Here is a 17,167-nt window from a genome sequence, read left to right on the forward strand (position 1 = left end):
CTTTACACCTGTAATCCCAGAACTCAGAAGGGTGATCATCATGAGTTCCATTCTAACTAGGGCTACCTAGTGAGTTCTAAGCCAACCTTGGCTATAGAGTAAAACCCTTCTCAAAAGATTTACAAATAATAAGGTAAAATCCTGGAATTACCTACAAGATGGTGACATTTAGGCAGACAGCAGAATTATCTCACCACAGATGTCAAGAGACAATGGATACTAAAACATGGCACCTACAATCTCATGCCATTGGTGAGTAGCGTAAGCACATTTAAACAGTGCTGTGCCTTATTCTTTTGGTAAATTTGGTGATTGCCTGATAGTAAATTTTTTTTATGTAGGATGTTATAGTGAAATCAGGTCTCAAACTGAATCCTGCCCCAGTCTAAGATGACTTTTTAATTTGCCAGTTAAAAATAATAGTTATGTGATTTTATAAAATCAATGAAATCCTAGTTCTTCATCCTTTAGTGATTGTGTCCTGCGGTTTGTACAAAGCTTCTCTCAAGGCAGATATGATGGTGTCCATGAACAGCTCAGATATGTTCCATTAAATGATAGAATCTTTTATTAAGCAGTGAGATGCAGGTCAAAGAGGGCCCGTTGCTCTGCCTGGACCAAGGTGCTGCTCTGGGCTGTTTCTGTATCCTGTTCACACAGCAACAAAACAGACACTTGTATATTTTCAGTTACACACTTGGCTTGACCACCAATTATTTTAACAACAAATGGTGCTTCTAGACCATCTTGCTCTCTGTGTAGTCATGGTATTTTCAGGAAGTGCAGAAATTGCTTCTGGGGAATCTTTTATTCCTATTCTTATTTGGTACTGAGAATTGAACCTAGTGTTATCCACATACTAGGCAAGTGTTTTCCATTCAAGTCCATCCTCAATTCTTTCTTTCTTTTTAAAAAAATTATTTATTATGTACACAGTGTTCTGCCTGCATGTATGTCTGCAGGCCAGAAGAGGGCACAAGATCTCATTATAGATGGTTGTGAGCCACCATGTGGTTGCTGGGAATTGAACTCAGGACCTCTGGAAGATCAGTCAGTGCTCTTAACCTCTGAGCCATCTCTCCAGCCCTCAGTTCTTTCTTAAAACCTTGTATTTTGGGGTTGCAATGATGGCTCAGTAGCTAAAAGCACCCGATGCTTTTGAAGAGGAACCAGGGTTCAGTTCCCAGCATCCACATGGCAGTAACCCACAGTTATAGAATTGCCATGTAACTCAGTCAAGGAGATCCAGCACATTCTTCTGGACTCTACCAACACCAGGCATGCATGTGATGCACATCCATACTGGCAGGAAAAACACTTGCACACACAAAACACAAAATGAAGCATTGAAAAAACATTTTTAAATTTGAGACAGTTCTCACTAGTTTAAGACTCACCTAGAACTCATTCTATGTTCCAGGCAGGCCTTGAACTCATGAACCTTTTAGTGTTGTGAGTTGTTAGAATTTCAGAACTGGACTACCTGACTTTGACATGCATGTGTGTGTGTGTATGCATATGCATGTGGGTGGGTGTGTAGGTAGGTGGTCATGTGAGTACAGGTACATTTGTGTGTAAAAGTATGCATACATGTGGAAGCCAGAGGATAACTTTCTGTTTTGCTCCTTAGGTGTTACCCACCTTGTTTTTATTGAGACAGGGTCTCCTTTGAAACTGAAACTTGCCAACTAGGCTGGACCGGCTGGCCAGTGAGCCCCAGTTTCTGCTTTCTTAGCATGAAGATTACATGTGTGCTCTATGACACCCAACTAAATTTTTTATTTAATATATTTTTGAAATTAAAATCTAATTACATCACTTTCTCTCTTCACTTTCCTCCTTCCAACCCTTCCCATGCACCCCGTCTTGCTTTCTAACCCATGCACTTTATTTCTTTAATTTATAAATAAAAGTTTATAATTATATAAATAATCTAATCTATGATATAAGATATATAAATATATCCTCACTATATAAATACAACCTTCCCAGTCTATATATTTGTATTTGCATGAATATGATTTCAGGGATGACCACTTGGTATTGGATAACCAGTTGGTGTGCTCTTCCCTGGGGAACATTATTTTTCCCACTCTCAGCACTCCTTAGTTCACTGTCTAGAGATGTAGTCCCGTGAGCCTTTCCCACTTCATGTGGACATGTCCATTGGTATCATCATTGTTCAGGTCTTGTTTAGACAGCAATGTTGATGAGACTTCATGGGCGCAGCTTCCCTGACATTTCTCGGAGACTGACATCACACAGTAAATGTCTTGTTCCTATGGCTCTTACAATCTTTCCATCTCTTCCTCTGCCATGACCCCTGAGATTTGGATGCAGCAGCTGTGTTGAAGATGGATCAGCTGGGCTGCACACCTCTCTGCCTTTGGATTGGTTGTGATTTTCTGTAATGACATCCATATGCTGCAGGGAGGCATTTTTATTATTTTCTTTTGATGAGGGGTGAGACCCTTATCTGTGGGTATAAGGATATATACTTACAATGTAGTTATGGATTATGCTGGCTTAGTAAAGTTGTGGTTGTAGGTTCTACTCCAAGATATATGCCTTCATTAGCTCTGATACTAGCCCTTTTTTGATGTGAGTTCTAGAGGATGAGGCTTGGGTCCTTATGCTTGTTAGTTAGGTTCTGACTGAGCTGTCATACAGCATAAGGAACACATTATTGAATTCGATGTTCCAAATTCTAATTAATCACCCTTACAGTATTTAATATTGCTTAGAGTTCCTCCAGTCTTAACTGAGGAGACCAGAGACTGTGACTAGCACACATCCATAGATGATAGATATCATGCTATCACTGCTGAAATATCTTAGAGAAAACTATGGAATATATGGTATCAGCAAAATATTCTAAAGAGTTATGAAAAAGCAAAGATGTTTTCAGACTGAAAAAGCTTGGATAGTTTACCACGCAGAAAGAAATGATAAAGGATGCCCTCAAGCAGGAACGAAACCAACCAAGAGGGAAGACACAGAATGCAGAAGAAAAGAATAATTGATGTTTGTTTAAGAGCAAAATATAACTAAAATTCTGATCATAAAAAAGCTAAGGGTTGGGATTGAAATAGTAGGGGAGTGTAATTAACGTAAACTGGCATTTCAGAGGTACTCACTAATGCCTATGTACTTGATCCTAAGAACACAAAGTTAAGACGACTTTAAAGTCTGAAGAGTAGGCACTGAAAGAATGGAAACTGGGTATGCGAAGCCAGCAGCATGTAATAAAGGAGTATAAATATAAAATTATAGAGAAAACGGGCTGGAATGCACACACTAAACTCACAGTCTTCACCGAGTGTATGGGTTTTCTGGGCTGATGGTGAAGGGCTAAGAGAAGAAGTAGAGGAATGAGACCCACAGAGAGGTAGAAAATATAATTATTAATTCTGCATGGTGACCATATGGAATTTTAAAATATTTCATCACTACTATTTGTATTATTTAAGAAAAAATGTTAAGCAAGAAATGCATATATTGCAATTTTGGATCAATCTAAAGGCAGTAGTCAAGAGGCAGTCAAAGGTGTGGGGTGACGAAGACAGGAGAGTAAGAGGGAAGTATTTAGAAAGAGGGAGAGGACCCTAGGAGGGAGAGAGAGTGACAAGGGAGGGTAGCAGAGAACTGATTATTGTCCAAGCACATACTATGCCTGCATGGACAGATCGTAATGAAACCAATTGTTTTAGACAATGAATATATGGTTTAAAAAATCTTGGATGAAAAGTACAGAGACATAGTCCTTTGGGAGCAAGATTTTGTTGTATCAGCCTCATAGCAGGTGCTCACTTACAGTTACGGATTTGATTATACTTAAGTACATTTTTGCTGAGAATTCTAGCCCTGCCAGGAGACTATCTTTTTTTCATTCTCCGAAGGTCCCAGAGTTGCGGTGATTGCCCCTCTTGGTCTGCTCAACCCCAATTTCTGCCCACTATACCCTGATATGATTATGATGTCTCTGGATCAGCTCAGAATGCCTGACCCCCAAGTACCTTTAAGCCATTTGCTTTCATAGAAACTTAGAAGCCTCCCTGTTGAAGGATATTGTATAGATTTCTGGGGACATAGAAGAACACACCTTCAACATCATTCCTTACCTTGGCTGACCTTTGCTGGCATGGGATCATGTGGTCTTGACCTTCACCTAGATGGGGTGAATTTCTTGTACTGCTAGGTATTTATGACAGCCTTTGTCTTTGTGGAAAGCTGTCACCTAGAAATACCACATGTTTTCTCTTAAATGTAGGTTCAACATTTGATTATGTAGTCTGTGTCTGACACAAAAGCAGAAAAAGGGTGACTTTTTGTGGGGAACAGGGAGGCTAGTGGCTGGTAGTCAGTAATATCAAGTGCAGAGATCTACATGTATTGAAAGGCAATAACAAAATTCATTATTTTGTTCATTAAGAAAATAACTTTGAAACTAAAATTTAAGTGTAGCTATCTTTTTTTCTAACTCCAAGAAAACCTCCCCTAGTGGAAAAAGAGTTCTACCACCTAGAGGTGCCTCCAGAGGAAATGGAATACCAATAAGAGTGAGCTTGGGGTCATCGTAAGTGGTCAGGCTGGATGGCAGTGGTGAAGGGCCTTCAGGTCTCATCTAGCTTTGTGATTCAAGAATTCTGGCATCACTAGTGCTAGTCTTTAGAGTCAGAATAAACCCTGGAAAGCACACTTGTACAGGAACCTCTAAGTGACCACCAAGCCCTCCATGTTAAGAAGTCCCACCATTGCCAGGAACCCTCAAATCAGGTGCCTCATCAGACAATGAAATGGTTTTCCTCATTGTCCCAAAGTCCATTCTAGAGAAACAAATGATCCATCTGTGACCAGAGTCCTGTTACCGCTGCTTCCTTCCCTGAGCAGAGCAGAAATGACACTGGATGCCTGTGCCAGGAAGCTGTTTGCCTTGCAGGCAGCAAAGGCAGTCACAATGCTCTTTCTGAGCTCTGATGGGATGTCAGAATTTAAAGGCTCTGCTCTTCCTTGAACTCTGAAGTCACACTGCATCCGTTTGGAATTTACCATGTGCCACCTTGGCTTTATGAGTTGAACAAGAAGGTCTCATCACAGTCTCCTTGCGGTCTTCCAGGAAGAAGAACTGTGACTTATTCTTTGTACCACCCATAGCATCTTGAAGAGTAATCTACAGAGGGTTAGGCTCAGTGACCATTGCTAGGCCCATTGGATAGAAATTGTTCAGGCTAAACTCATTCTAAAGATGGCAGTGCGTCTCTTGGAGCTGGACTTTGTGTGCTCCTGTGTCTCCAAAGGCTACCTCCATGTGCCCTGCAAATAACAGAATTGTATGGACATCCACACCAAGTACAAAGCAGGGGTTGGTATTCAAGAAAGAAGTAAGGCAATGACAGTTTTAAATAAGGGAAGAAGGAAAACGACACAGAGGGAAAGTTTGGAGTAAAAGCACACATTCAGAGGAATTGTTTGGTCTCTAAAGGAGACTGAGAAGTGTACAAGCATATCCGGGAGCTCACCTTGGAGCCACTATGAGAGGAACAGAGAAGGGACGTAAGAAAAGGAGCTAGAAGACGGTACATGAGAACCAGGTGCCACAGCGGGGCCTGGAGCTCAGCCTTGGGGAGAACGTAGGAGTGGAGGCTTTACCAAACTATCCCAGAGGGACACGGATTCCCCTGTGCTCTCGTCTATCCCTGCATCAGGCTCTCTGCAGCATTAACTCCCTGGCTCTTCCAGTTTCCCCTGTGTCAACTGAGTCCATGATCAGAAAATCTCACAGAAGTTCCTAGGACACACTTTGCTATGTCACATGGAGGGAAGGATGAGCAGCTCTGGGAGTCTGACAATGTGTGCCTATGCTACCTCTAAGGACATGATAATATGAGCGGTCCTAGGCTGCGTTCCACTCCTGGGCATCTTGCTTATTCTTGTCTAATGGCTCCTGACTTTACAGTCAGTTTGAATCTGAGGCCAGCTCCTCTGCTACCCCTTTTCCTGAGCTTTTTTCCCCTCTGCATTCAGGCTGTTCACCTACGCTCCCAGAGCAGCTGAGAAGACATGAGTATGGCTGTGTGGCTGTGTGGCTTTGATAAGCAGTTGCCTCTACTGAAGTAGCATGTGAAAAGGTCATCATCAGACATTCACGTTTTATTATGCGACATAAGTTCAGAACAATCTACAGGATTCAAAAGGTTGTGATGGTTTGAATGAGAATAGGCTCATATACTTGAGTTCCCAATGCTTGGTTCCCAATTAGTGGAACTATTTTGGAAGGATTAGGGGGGTGTGTCCTTTGTTGGGGGAAGTGTGTCCTAGGATGGGGGGGTGTAGGGGTGAAGATTTCAAAACCATGCCATCTCTCTCTCTCTCTCTCTCTCTCTCTCTCATAAATCAGACATAACCTTACAATTACTGCTCCATTGTCATGCCTCTGTGGCTGCTGCCATGCTCCCCACCATGATGGTTGTGGACTCACCCTCTGAACTCCAAGTCCCAAATTAAATGCTTTCTAAATTGACTCAGTCATGGTGTGTTGTCACAGCAATAGAAAAGAAACTAAGACAAAAGTGAATCATCAATACATTATGTAGGCCACTGCCAGTCTAGGGGGGTGGTGCCACTTATAGGAGGAACCTTAGGGACATCACACATAATCTGGGGTGTTCAGGTCCTCCAGTCTCTACTTTATGGAGTAGGGAATGTTAGGAAATCTCTCTCTCAAACCACAGATTTTCCACAGGCTCTGTTCCTTTAGCTCCTTCCCTATCTCATGGACATTGCCAGATCCCTTCTCAGAAAAGGGTTCTCAGAGAGAATGAGTTCTCTTTTGGAGGAGCTTGGTGAGCCCCAGAATACCTAGGCGTGCACTCCTGTCTTGCCAGACCTGCACTTCTGCCTAAGTAACTTTTGTGAGGAAGTTACTGAAACTCACCGTGTCTGGGCTTCTGCATCTGTGGACTAGGTTGTACTGCACTGGTTACTATTATTGTATTTTTATTATTTTCAACTGACACAAGCTAGAGCAATCCAGGAAGAGGGAACCTCAATTCAGAAAATGACATCAAAATGGCTTGTGGGGCATTTTCTTGATTAATGATTGATGTCGGAGGGCCTAGCCCACTTTGGATGGTGCCACCCACAGATAGGTGGTCCTGGGTTATATAAGAAAGCAAACTGAGTAAGCCATGGAGAGCAAGCCAGTGAGCTACACTCCTCCATGGTCTCTGCTTCAGTTCCTGCTTCTAGTTCCTGCCTTGAGTTCCTGCCCTGACTTCTCCTTACTAATGAACTATAACCTGTAAACCAGATTAATCTTTCCTCTGAAAGTTGCTTTTGGTCATACAAGCAATAGGAACCTGACTGGGGCATGGTACAATATACTGACTTCACAGGGAATCAGGATGAAATGAGCTGTGTTCATGGCAGTGCTGATCACAGAGTAATAGCACGGGAATGAGGCTGAGAGGATTGGGATCTAAGGAACATTGGGGCCTGATAAGTCGAGGATCAATCAGAGTCATAGTCTACCACTTACAAGATTTGTGGCCCAGGAGGAAGAGTTCAGCCACTCAGAGATTCAGTTTATCTTTGGTCATAGAGGGATTATGAGTCCTATACCAAGTAGCTACGAGAATTAAACGAGACAAAGAATGTAAACCAAGGGACATAGTGTTTGTCCTCTGGGATGCGATTTAGATGTTGTGTTGGTAGTAAAATGACTTGGTAAGGCTTTGCCTTTGCATGAGAAATGCAGTCACTATGGTGACACTGAGGAGGAAGCATTGCCCTTTTGGGGTGGGGTTAGCAAGGAAATAATATACAGTAGGTGTGGGGAAGACGTGGTGTGCTTCAAAGGTGTGGAGGGGAAGGGAGTGTGAACAGGAAGAGAGAAGGACTGAAGAGAGTCAATAAAGCCTTCTGCTCTATTGTCATAAGACCCCTAGGATTCCAAGAAGAAAAGTCTTCTAATTTTCTAGGAAAGAAGGACAGAGAACAGGTTTCCAGGGACTGACCGGGTCTGATGGTTCTTGTTTGCTTACCTCACTTTGCTGAGAAAACCTGAGAATATAGATGTACGGGATGGGAGGAAGAGTAGAATGTTAGTGAAGCACCCTCATCCCGGAAGCCCACCTGGGGTGAGCATCCTTGGTTCAACTGAAGTCCATCTTCCTTCAGAGACCAAGGGTCTGGACTGTACCAGTGTGGGTGGGGCATCTCAGGTGTGAACATCAAGTTTCACAGCCACATTGGTGTCAGTAAGAAGCCGCTGCACGGTGGAGTTTCCTTGCTGAGTGTGGAGGGGATGCTGGCCATTACCACGGAGTTATGGCTGAAAGGACAGTATCTGACTCCCCATACTAGGTGAGGTGGAGCTTTGAGCCAGTTCTTCAAGTATTTTTTATTGTCGTTTAGAGCACACACACACACACACACACACACACACACACACACACACACACACACAGCCTATGCCTAGATCTAAGAAAGGGGTCTTTGCTCTTTCTGCCTCTTCCCATAGGGCCTTTAGTTGCAAAAGGAAACTGTTCTGTGACAAGGAAGTTGGGGGCTAGACAGGTGCCCTCCTTATACAGGGCCCCCCTAGCAGGCGTTTGTAGCCACTTTGAAGCCCATGCATTCATTTCTTCCATTTAGTTCTCCAGATGACCCTGTGCATAGACACATCCCTTCATCTCAGGGCTAGAAAAGCCAGCAGCCTAAAGAGGTGTGGCACAGGCTTCAGATCTCAAGAGGAAGTTTTTCCAATCCCATGGTGCCTTCCTCATCCCATTTTCCCTCATGACATTCCTGTACCAAGTCAGTGGGCTATTGTCGTTGAACTCAGTGGCAGTTCCAGGGCTCTCCATCATTTTCCTTTGCTGCTGGAGGGATCCAGGCTTCTTTAAGGCCATAAATAATACATAAATTAGTATGTTGAGCTGATTCCCACACTTTTTCCACAGGCTTTCAGTTCTTCCTGAGATCAATATAGCTTAAAAGAAAAGGAAAGCCAGCTCAGCTGGCGTGCGGATCCCAGCCTGACTGCAGGGCTGTAGCACAGCCCACCTTCCTGGGGTGTGAGCTGTGCCCAGCTTGCTTGTCCCTAATGAGTTGGGATGTGCTGGGATGTGGTTGTGCATTCGGAATCCAGCAGGCACTGAGCAAGTGTGTCTGCATCCACACTATCGATGAAATGCTGTTAGGAAGACATTTCTTTCCGGCCTGTGCAAGCAAAGTCGGGAGGTATCTGGGAATCTGATCTGTTCTGTGCTGCTTCTGAATGGCAGCCTTGCCAAGGTTTCCCAGGCTCGGAGGTGAAACCACACAGAGGGAAGGAAAGAGAAACAATCCTAAGGACACCAATGGAACATAACGAAACAAGCAGCAAGAAAACATCTACCCTTGGTTCAAGTTAACATCCCACAGAAACTGCTAAGCACTCCGGCTGGGCTGCTTTGAACCCAAAGGCTTACAGCTTCTATGGGGAAAGGAACCCACTGTAGACCTATGTAGGCATTTCAGGCTCCTTTGTCGTGTATTCAGGTTTTATGCAGACATCCTTTGCACAGCTGCGCGATGAGTCTCAAATGCCTATATGTAACTAGTTCATACATCCAGACATTTCTTTTATCATGTATCACATTCTCTCTTCCTTCCTTCCTTCCTTCCTTCCTTCCTTCCTTCCTTCCTTCCTTCCTTCCTTCCTTCCTTCCTTCCTTCCTTCCTTCCTTTCTCTCAGTCACTATACTCTCTCTTTGAGTATGAAACTACAGCCTTTGACATGATATGTAGATAAAAGATCTCACGGGGATAAGAGCTAGAGAAAACTTTAACGAGGAGAGCTTAGACCATTTTCAAAGCCCCTCTGCAGTGTGCAGAGAGGCTCAGAACTGGTGGAGCGCGGGGCGACACACCGTGTCACTGGGCTACAGTGCACGATCAGGCCTCGCTCTGATGAGCTGGGCAATTGGGGGACTGTTTGAACAGACCAAAGAAAAATATCAAAAGGCAAATTGGAGTCAGGGAGAAAATGAATAGCCCATGATCTCCAAGGGAGATTGCAGGCGTAATGACAAAGTAGTCAGGATTTTAAAGGGGCTGTTATTCTAAGAAAGGTAATTTTGCCCAACTTTTTTTTTAAATGGAAAAGAGGATAGAGAGATCAGCACCAGCTAAATCATAGCTGTCAGATAAAAGATAAATCTTTCATTAGGAAACATTTCTTTGCATGCCCTTTTGACATTGAAGAATGTATTTGATGTAAGGATTTGGGGCTTTATCAGAACTATAATATGCTAAAATAAACAAAACCACAATGTCATGTTTTATTAGAGAACAGCAGCCATAAAAAATATGGAAAAGAACTTTCGAGATTTATAGTGTGTCTCTGTATAGGCGCTTTGGTCTATTTAATAAAAATTTAAGAGCCACACTTTGCTGACTGTTTACAAAGTCAGCAAACTTGGCTAGGAAAACAAAACAAACTTGGCTTTTTTTTTTGGTAACCAGATCCCATGCTAGTTACATCTTCATCTCAGTGACCAAAACATTCATAGAACCAACTCCAAGAGAGGAGTTTTGCATTTCTGCTCAGGGCTTCAGCACTTTCCGTCCCTAGTTGTTGGCTCTGTGTTTTTGGGCAGAGCACCATGGTGACACCTGATGAGAGTCATGGTGACAGGAGTGTGTGGTGAAGAAGCTTCCTCATGGAAGTCATCGAGCAGATGTGGAATACCTGTGTAAGCCCGCTTTCTCCTCTACCCTGTTGTTACTTCCTTTTCCTTAGCCTCTGAGATATGGAGTCTCCTTCCCTCCTCCCTTAGTTACTCCTCTCCGGAAACACCCTCAGAGATGTGCATTCCTGAAGCGTCTGTGTTATTCTAAATCTGATCAGTAAGAATTGTCAATGTTGTCCCCAAAGAATCGGGTACGACTTTCACCTGCATCTTCCAAGCTTGCAGAGATTAGGTCTGTTGTCCCAGATCACTGCTCTGTCGACCATTCAGGCTCCTCCCTCCATCTTTCCATACCACGTAGACACCCAGAGATTACAACTGCTTCTCATTTTGAGTCAGGGATCAAGGAGAAGTGCAACCCTTTCCATGAAGAGATCCTCCTGGGGGCGGGGCACTTGTGTGTCCTTCTGCGACTTGGTGTTTCTGCTAGATTCCTTCTTTCTACCATCATGCCCCAGGACTCACCTCTTATGGGTTCTACCATTTCTCAGCAGTGCCACTAGAAACTCTGGATAAGGCCTTTAAAGTCAGCAATCTTTGGTGGACACTTATTCAGATCATGGCATCCTAGCAACAGGGCTTAGAAGAATCCTGGAGTCACACTGTGGAGAGATTTTATGTGGAATATGTGCTCACAGTTCATGGCCTGGTGAACCATGCAGACATTTCTGGAGCCAGGTTTCTGGAATGGGGACTTTATGCCAGCCTACTTGATACTTGCCAATACCTAGACTGTCACCGAAAGCCTCATATGCTGTTCTTCAAATAGATATGATGTTCTGTAGGCCGAACAATTTGCAAGTTGCTGAGGAGACAGACTGTGTTCCAAATTACTTGTATCTAGAAAGTGTAAGCATCACATGGTTTTATGACTTGCTCTTCTGGCTTGAGTCATGGAAACACTGATGATAAAGCAGATCATTCAAGTCAATAGCAGAGACCGTCTTGCAAAAAAAGAGGATCTTCCCTAAATTAAAACTCTTAATGACATATTTCACCAGAATGACTGTTCTAACAATCACATAATGGCTTTCTTTCTGTGCTTAAAAGCTCACAATATTTGGCAGAATTTCATGACATAACCACAGCCAAGTAGACACAAGTTGCTTTCACTTAGGAAACTATATTAAAGTAAGCCACGTGGCATGTGGTACTTGAGCTAGCATTCAAGACTGGATTGCTTTCTCTTCTTCTGACGTCTCCTTGTTAGCATACAAGGCAATCAACACTCCTGTGGTTGAAGGGGATTAGCTGCCTAGGAGAGGGAATAATACTCCAAGTGTTCTATGAGAGCTGCTTAGTGTACACTCAGGGAGTGCTTACCACACCTTCAGTAGATCTCTTAAGCCAGCCCAGTGTTCCCCTCATATACCTAGTTAGGCGTTGCAGTAACATTAGATTCAGAAGCAAGAGGTTCTTTGGTGCTTATTGCTTCAGATCTGAGCACAGCCCCAAGTAGAGAACCTGGAGAGAGTTTGGGCTTGACATGGATCTCTGGCTGGGGGCCGTGCCTTAAGGAAGGATTGGTAACTACTCAAGGGGTCCTTCAGTCCTGCATTATGCCAAAGCGAGCCATGGAGTGAACTCTGTTGCCTGCTTACTCTTTCTGTGTGCGTCACCTTCAGTTCCTTCCCTAAGATCAGGTGTCCTGCTCTCAGGGTCCAGGAGAAGCAGCACTGGAGGAAGAAGTAGGAGGCAGAAGACCAGGGTGAAGTTAGAGAAAAGAGACCCAAATGAAGACCTTTCCAAAGCATTTGCTGGGAAGCACTTTGGTGTGTGAGAGTGGGGAGGGAAAGAAGAAGCAGACAGAAACCTAGAGGCAGAGTTTGAAGGTCTCCACTATTCCTGGCAAAGTCTAATTACCACCTACGGTACTGATTACCTCACCCAAACAGAGGAGTTGGGGGAAATGTCCCTTTGTTACTGAATTGTGTCATTTTACACATGGCAAAGTCTCAGAAAATGTCAAGACCAACCATGTCATTGATGGCACAAAACTCCCTGACTGGAATCCTGAGGGGCAAAGGGTTCTACATTGCAAGGCTCAGGTGTGTTATGTTATCAGCAGGGACAGGCCCTGCTAAGGCCGGGAGCTATTTCCTTAAGAGTTTGACATGTTCTTAAGTCATGCTTTAATCCCAGCATTCGGGAGGCAGAGGCAGGTGGATCTCTGTGAGTTCCAGGCCAGCCTGGTCTACAGACCGAGTGCTAGGACAGGCTCCAAAGCTATATAGAGAAACCCTGTCTTGAAAAACAAAAACAAACAAACAAACAAACAAAAATGAGGCTTCCAGAGCTGAGATGACAAGACAATGAAGTGTCCTACCAGCGTGGAGTTAGAGAAGGGCTCAAGTGCAGACCTTCCCAAAATGTTTTCTGTCTGACAGTATGAAGGGAGGATGGGAACGGAGGTAGAGAAAGCCAGAGGTAGTGTGAGGATGCCCTCATAAGCACAGGTTGATTCCATTCCACTGTGCATCCTCGAGGAAAGACCGACAACAGAAGTTTCCATGAACCAACCTCAGAGCCTGAAGATCCAGAAATCCTAAGTGAATGTTGAGTTCTTCATTAGGCTCTTGAATAAAAGCTCTGTTTTCAGGTCTCAGTGGTGATGGGTAGCGTGAGGGCTGAGATGGCATGGGTACCTCCCTGAACCAATGGATCATGGCAAAGGCCTTGAGTCAGGAGTCTACCTCTCATTCTCCATAGGTGTCTCTCTCACTAGAGCCCAGAAAGGCGATTAGCATCTTCTGTTCAGTCTTTCCATTGGCAGCAAACTTAACTTATAGGCAGGCCTGTCAATGATGACTGTGAATATACACTCATAGCCTTTATTCAGACGTAAAGAAGAATGACATTGTGGCATCTGATGGAAAATAGATGCAACTGGAGATAATCATATTAAGTGAAATAAGTCAGACAAAAAAAGACAAATGACATGTTCTCTGTCTGTCTGTCTCTGTGTGTGTCTGTCTGTCTCTTTGTCTCTCTCATGGACTCTAGGTTGTGTGGGTGTACATGATATGAAGGTAGAAGGCAGACTAAGGGTGAGCCTTAAGTGTTAGGCACAGTCTACTCTGTAGCTCCGAGGAGGCGCCTCTATTGTCATCTAAACATCTAAAGAGAGCAGTGATTCAGCCCCAGCCTTCACCCTTGGTACTGCATATTTTCCTTTTCCTTTCCAGACTCTGTGTCCCTGCACTACTCATTGCTGATCACGGAACACAGCTTCAGACTCCATCCTTCTTGTCTAGATGCTTCTTGGTTGGCAATTAGCGCTTCCCGTGCTTTGCTAAGATGGCTGGAGGACCGGGTGCTCCAGGACATGCTGCTGAGTTTCCTGATCCTCTGGAATTATCTTTTGCACAGTCTAGCTGCCCTGTGCCTCGTCACAACTGGTGGCTGCCTAACAGGTAGGACTTTGCCTGGGTGAGAGGATTCTGGCCTGGGAAGGCAGCTGATTTCCAAGACATGCACAACAAAACAAAACAAAACACCCCCAAACAAAACAGGTTGGAAAATAGAGCCTTGTCTGTCTTCCTTGGGGACCAGCCTTCAATCTATCTCCCAGAGTGGTCCACTCTCTTCGTTTTGTTCTAGATCATATCTCTCAGGGGCCTAGAGTCACAGCACAGAATGAACTTGAGTCCTGCAGAAGAGAAGCTAATTGCCTCACCCTTGCATTCATCTATCCATCACTTGTCTGTCTGTATGTCTGTCCATCTATTTGTCCACCCACCCACCCACCCATCTCTCCATCCACATATGCAATCTTGGTAGGAAAGTTGGGGTAAAGCAGCAGGCTTAGTTCAACACACACATTCTTTGGCTGCCATTATGTCTCTTATTTAATTGAAGCCACTTTCATTTTTTTTTTTACACAGCTCTGAAAGTGGATGAGAGATTTTTGCATCTATCACAAAGGGATAGTTTTGGAAATGCCACAAGGCCCTGGCTTAGAGCTTTTGTGGAAGATTGGAACTTCTCTCACCTTTTCTGTTCTCTGCCTCCCCCTTGAGATGGATGGAGCTATTTCCCTCTTACCGTTCATGACTTAACAGTTCACCGATTCTAAGGAATAAGCCTTTACCTGGCGTAATCTCTAGATGAACCCCTGAGACCCACTCCCTTCTGGTTCCTGGCTCACTGAGGGCTGAGGGAGAAAAGAGAGCTTCGCCTCAGGATCCCGCACCTCACCCAGCATCTCATCACTCAACTCTGCCGTCTTCTGGCCATTCTTGTACGCTTCCTTTGAGATGGCTCCAAGTGCTTCGACTCCTGTGCTTGCAAATACTCAGGGCTTTCAGATCACTCTCAACCCTTCAGGCAAAAGAGTCTAGGCCAAAGGAGGCAGATAACTCACCCCACTATGTGCCACCATACTGATGTTCTAGAGGATGGAGAGCAGTCGGTAGTAATGACACTCATGATGGACAGGAAACCTGTGGCTGCTCCTTAGCACGGTCTTTACGGGGTCTGCAGCCTCCCGCCAGCTGTCTCATGTGCATGTTCTACCTCTCTTCCTGAGGTCTTCTCTGCTTTCTCAGGACAAATTGCCTGTGAGATTTATCTCATTGTAGGGAAATGTCCTTCTCTTAGTTTTGGTTACTCATGCTATACACCCAACGGTTGGAAGTATGATGTGTGGGTGGCCAGGAAAACAGGGTCCAGTGCATCCCAGCTGAAATCTGGGTACCTAGTAGGTACTCAGGGTCCAGGGCAGCCCAGCTGAAATCTGGGTACATAGTAGCTACTCAGTAAGAACTTGATGAACTGACAGCAGATGTATTATTTCCCAGGTAGCCCTGTTGAATTCTGAAAATGATTTTCGTGGGGTAGGATGGAGGGGGAAGCCTTCCCTCTAGATGGAGAATGTTGAGCTAGTTTTTTGTTTGCTTGTTTGCTTGGGATCCCAGAGAAGCTGGAGGATGCTGTGTGGATAAGCAAATCTGAAGGCCAAGGAGGAACACCTAGCAAGCTTGCTGTGTCCGTAGACAGGGATAGCAGAGGGGTGTTTGTATTCACTAGTTTGGGAAATAGGACTCAGAGAAAGGGATGGATTGCCCAGTCTCAGTAAGGGAGAGGAGCCAGTCACATGATTTATAGGGTTCAGTTAAAAATAAAGATGCTGTGTTTCATACTTAAAAAATACTGTAGTATTTTAATTTTTTCTTCTTTCTTTTTTAAAAAATTTAAGTTAGAAACAAGCTTGCTTCACATGTCAATCCCAGCTCCCTCTCCCTCCCCTCCTCCCCTGCTCCCCCTTCACCAGGCCCCCCAGTCCCCAGGGAGGATGAGGCCCTCCATGAAAGATCTCCAGAGTCCATCATTTCATCCAGGGCAGGGCCTAGGCCTTTCCCCAAGAGTCCAGGCTGAGAGAGAGCATTCCTCATTGTGGGATGGGCAGCCAAAGTCCATTTGTATGCCAGGGATAAATACTACCCAAGGCCCCACAGATTACCGGGGCCTCCTCACTGACACCCACATTCAGGGGGTCTGGGTCAGTCCCATGCTGTCCTCCCAGCTATCAGTCTGGGGTCCAAGAGTTCCCCTTTGCTCAGGTCAACTGTTTCTGTGGGTTAAACCAGCCCTGTCTTAACCCCTTTGCTCATCAGTTCTCCCTTTCTGTCACTGGATTCCAGGAGTTCAGTACAGTGTTTAGCTGCTTCCATCAGTCGTTGGATGAAGGTTTTTTCCCAGACTCTCTGGCAGTGGGATTGTATGCTGGCACTCCTCTGATTCATGTCTAAAATCCATATATGAGTGAGTACATACCATGTTTGTCTTTTTGTGACTGGGTTGCCTCACTCAGGATGGTTTCTTCTAGTGCCATCCATTTGCCTGCAAATTTCAAGATTCTATTGTTTTTTTTTCTGCTGAATAGTACTCCATTGTGTAAATGTACCACATTTTCTCTATCCACTCTTCAGTTGAGGGGCATCTAGGTTGCTTCCAAGTTCTGGCTATTACAAATAATGCTGCTATGAACATAGTGGAACAGACATCCTTGTTGTATGAATGGGCATCTTTTGGGTATATGCCTAAGAGTGGAGTTGCTGGGTCTTGTGGTAGACTGATTCCCATTTTCCTGAGGAATCTCCATACTGATATCCAGAGTGGCTGTACGAGTTGGCATTCCCACCAGCAGTGGAGGAGTGTTCCCCTTTCTCCACATCCTCTCCAGCATAAAGTGTCATTGGTGTTTTTGATTTTAGCCATTCTGACAGGAATGAGATGATATCTCAGAGTTGATTTAAACTGTAGTATTTTAATTTATTCCTTGAGAATCTCATGCAAAGCTTTTGGATCACATTCATGCCCTTCTCCTTCCCTCTACTCCTTCCAGATCCATCCCTACCTCTTTATCCTCTCCCCATACTTTAAGGAGCCTGAATGAATAAAGTGTTTGCCATCAAGTGTGAGGACTGGAA

The 17,167-nt window shown here is 44.4% G+C and overlaps 1 long non-coding RNA gene across 1 annotated transcript in view; it reads left to right on the forward strand.

The window, feature by feature from the left end:
- LOC110339256 overlaps window positions 1–14,225 on the forward strand; it is an 89,349-nt gene extending 75,124 nt beyond the window's left edge. Inside the window, exon 4 of the long non-coding RNA XR_005869997.1 lies at window positions 13,922–14,225. This is a non-coding gene — a long non-coding RNA (uncharacterized LOC110339256). The remainder of the gene's footprint in view (window positions 1–13,921) is intronic.
- The last annotated feature ends 2,942 nt before the right edge of the window (window positions 14,226–17,167 follow it).

Source organism: Mesocricetus auratus, unplaced genomic scaffold (genome assembly GCF_017639785.1).
Source record: "Mesocricetus auratus isolate SY011 unplaced genomic scaffold, BCM_Maur_2.0 Super-Scaffold_100020, whole genome shotgun sequence".
NCBI classification, from domain to species: Eukaryota; Metazoa; Chordata; class Mammalia; order Rodentia; family Cricetidae; genus Mesocricetus; species Mesocricetus auratus.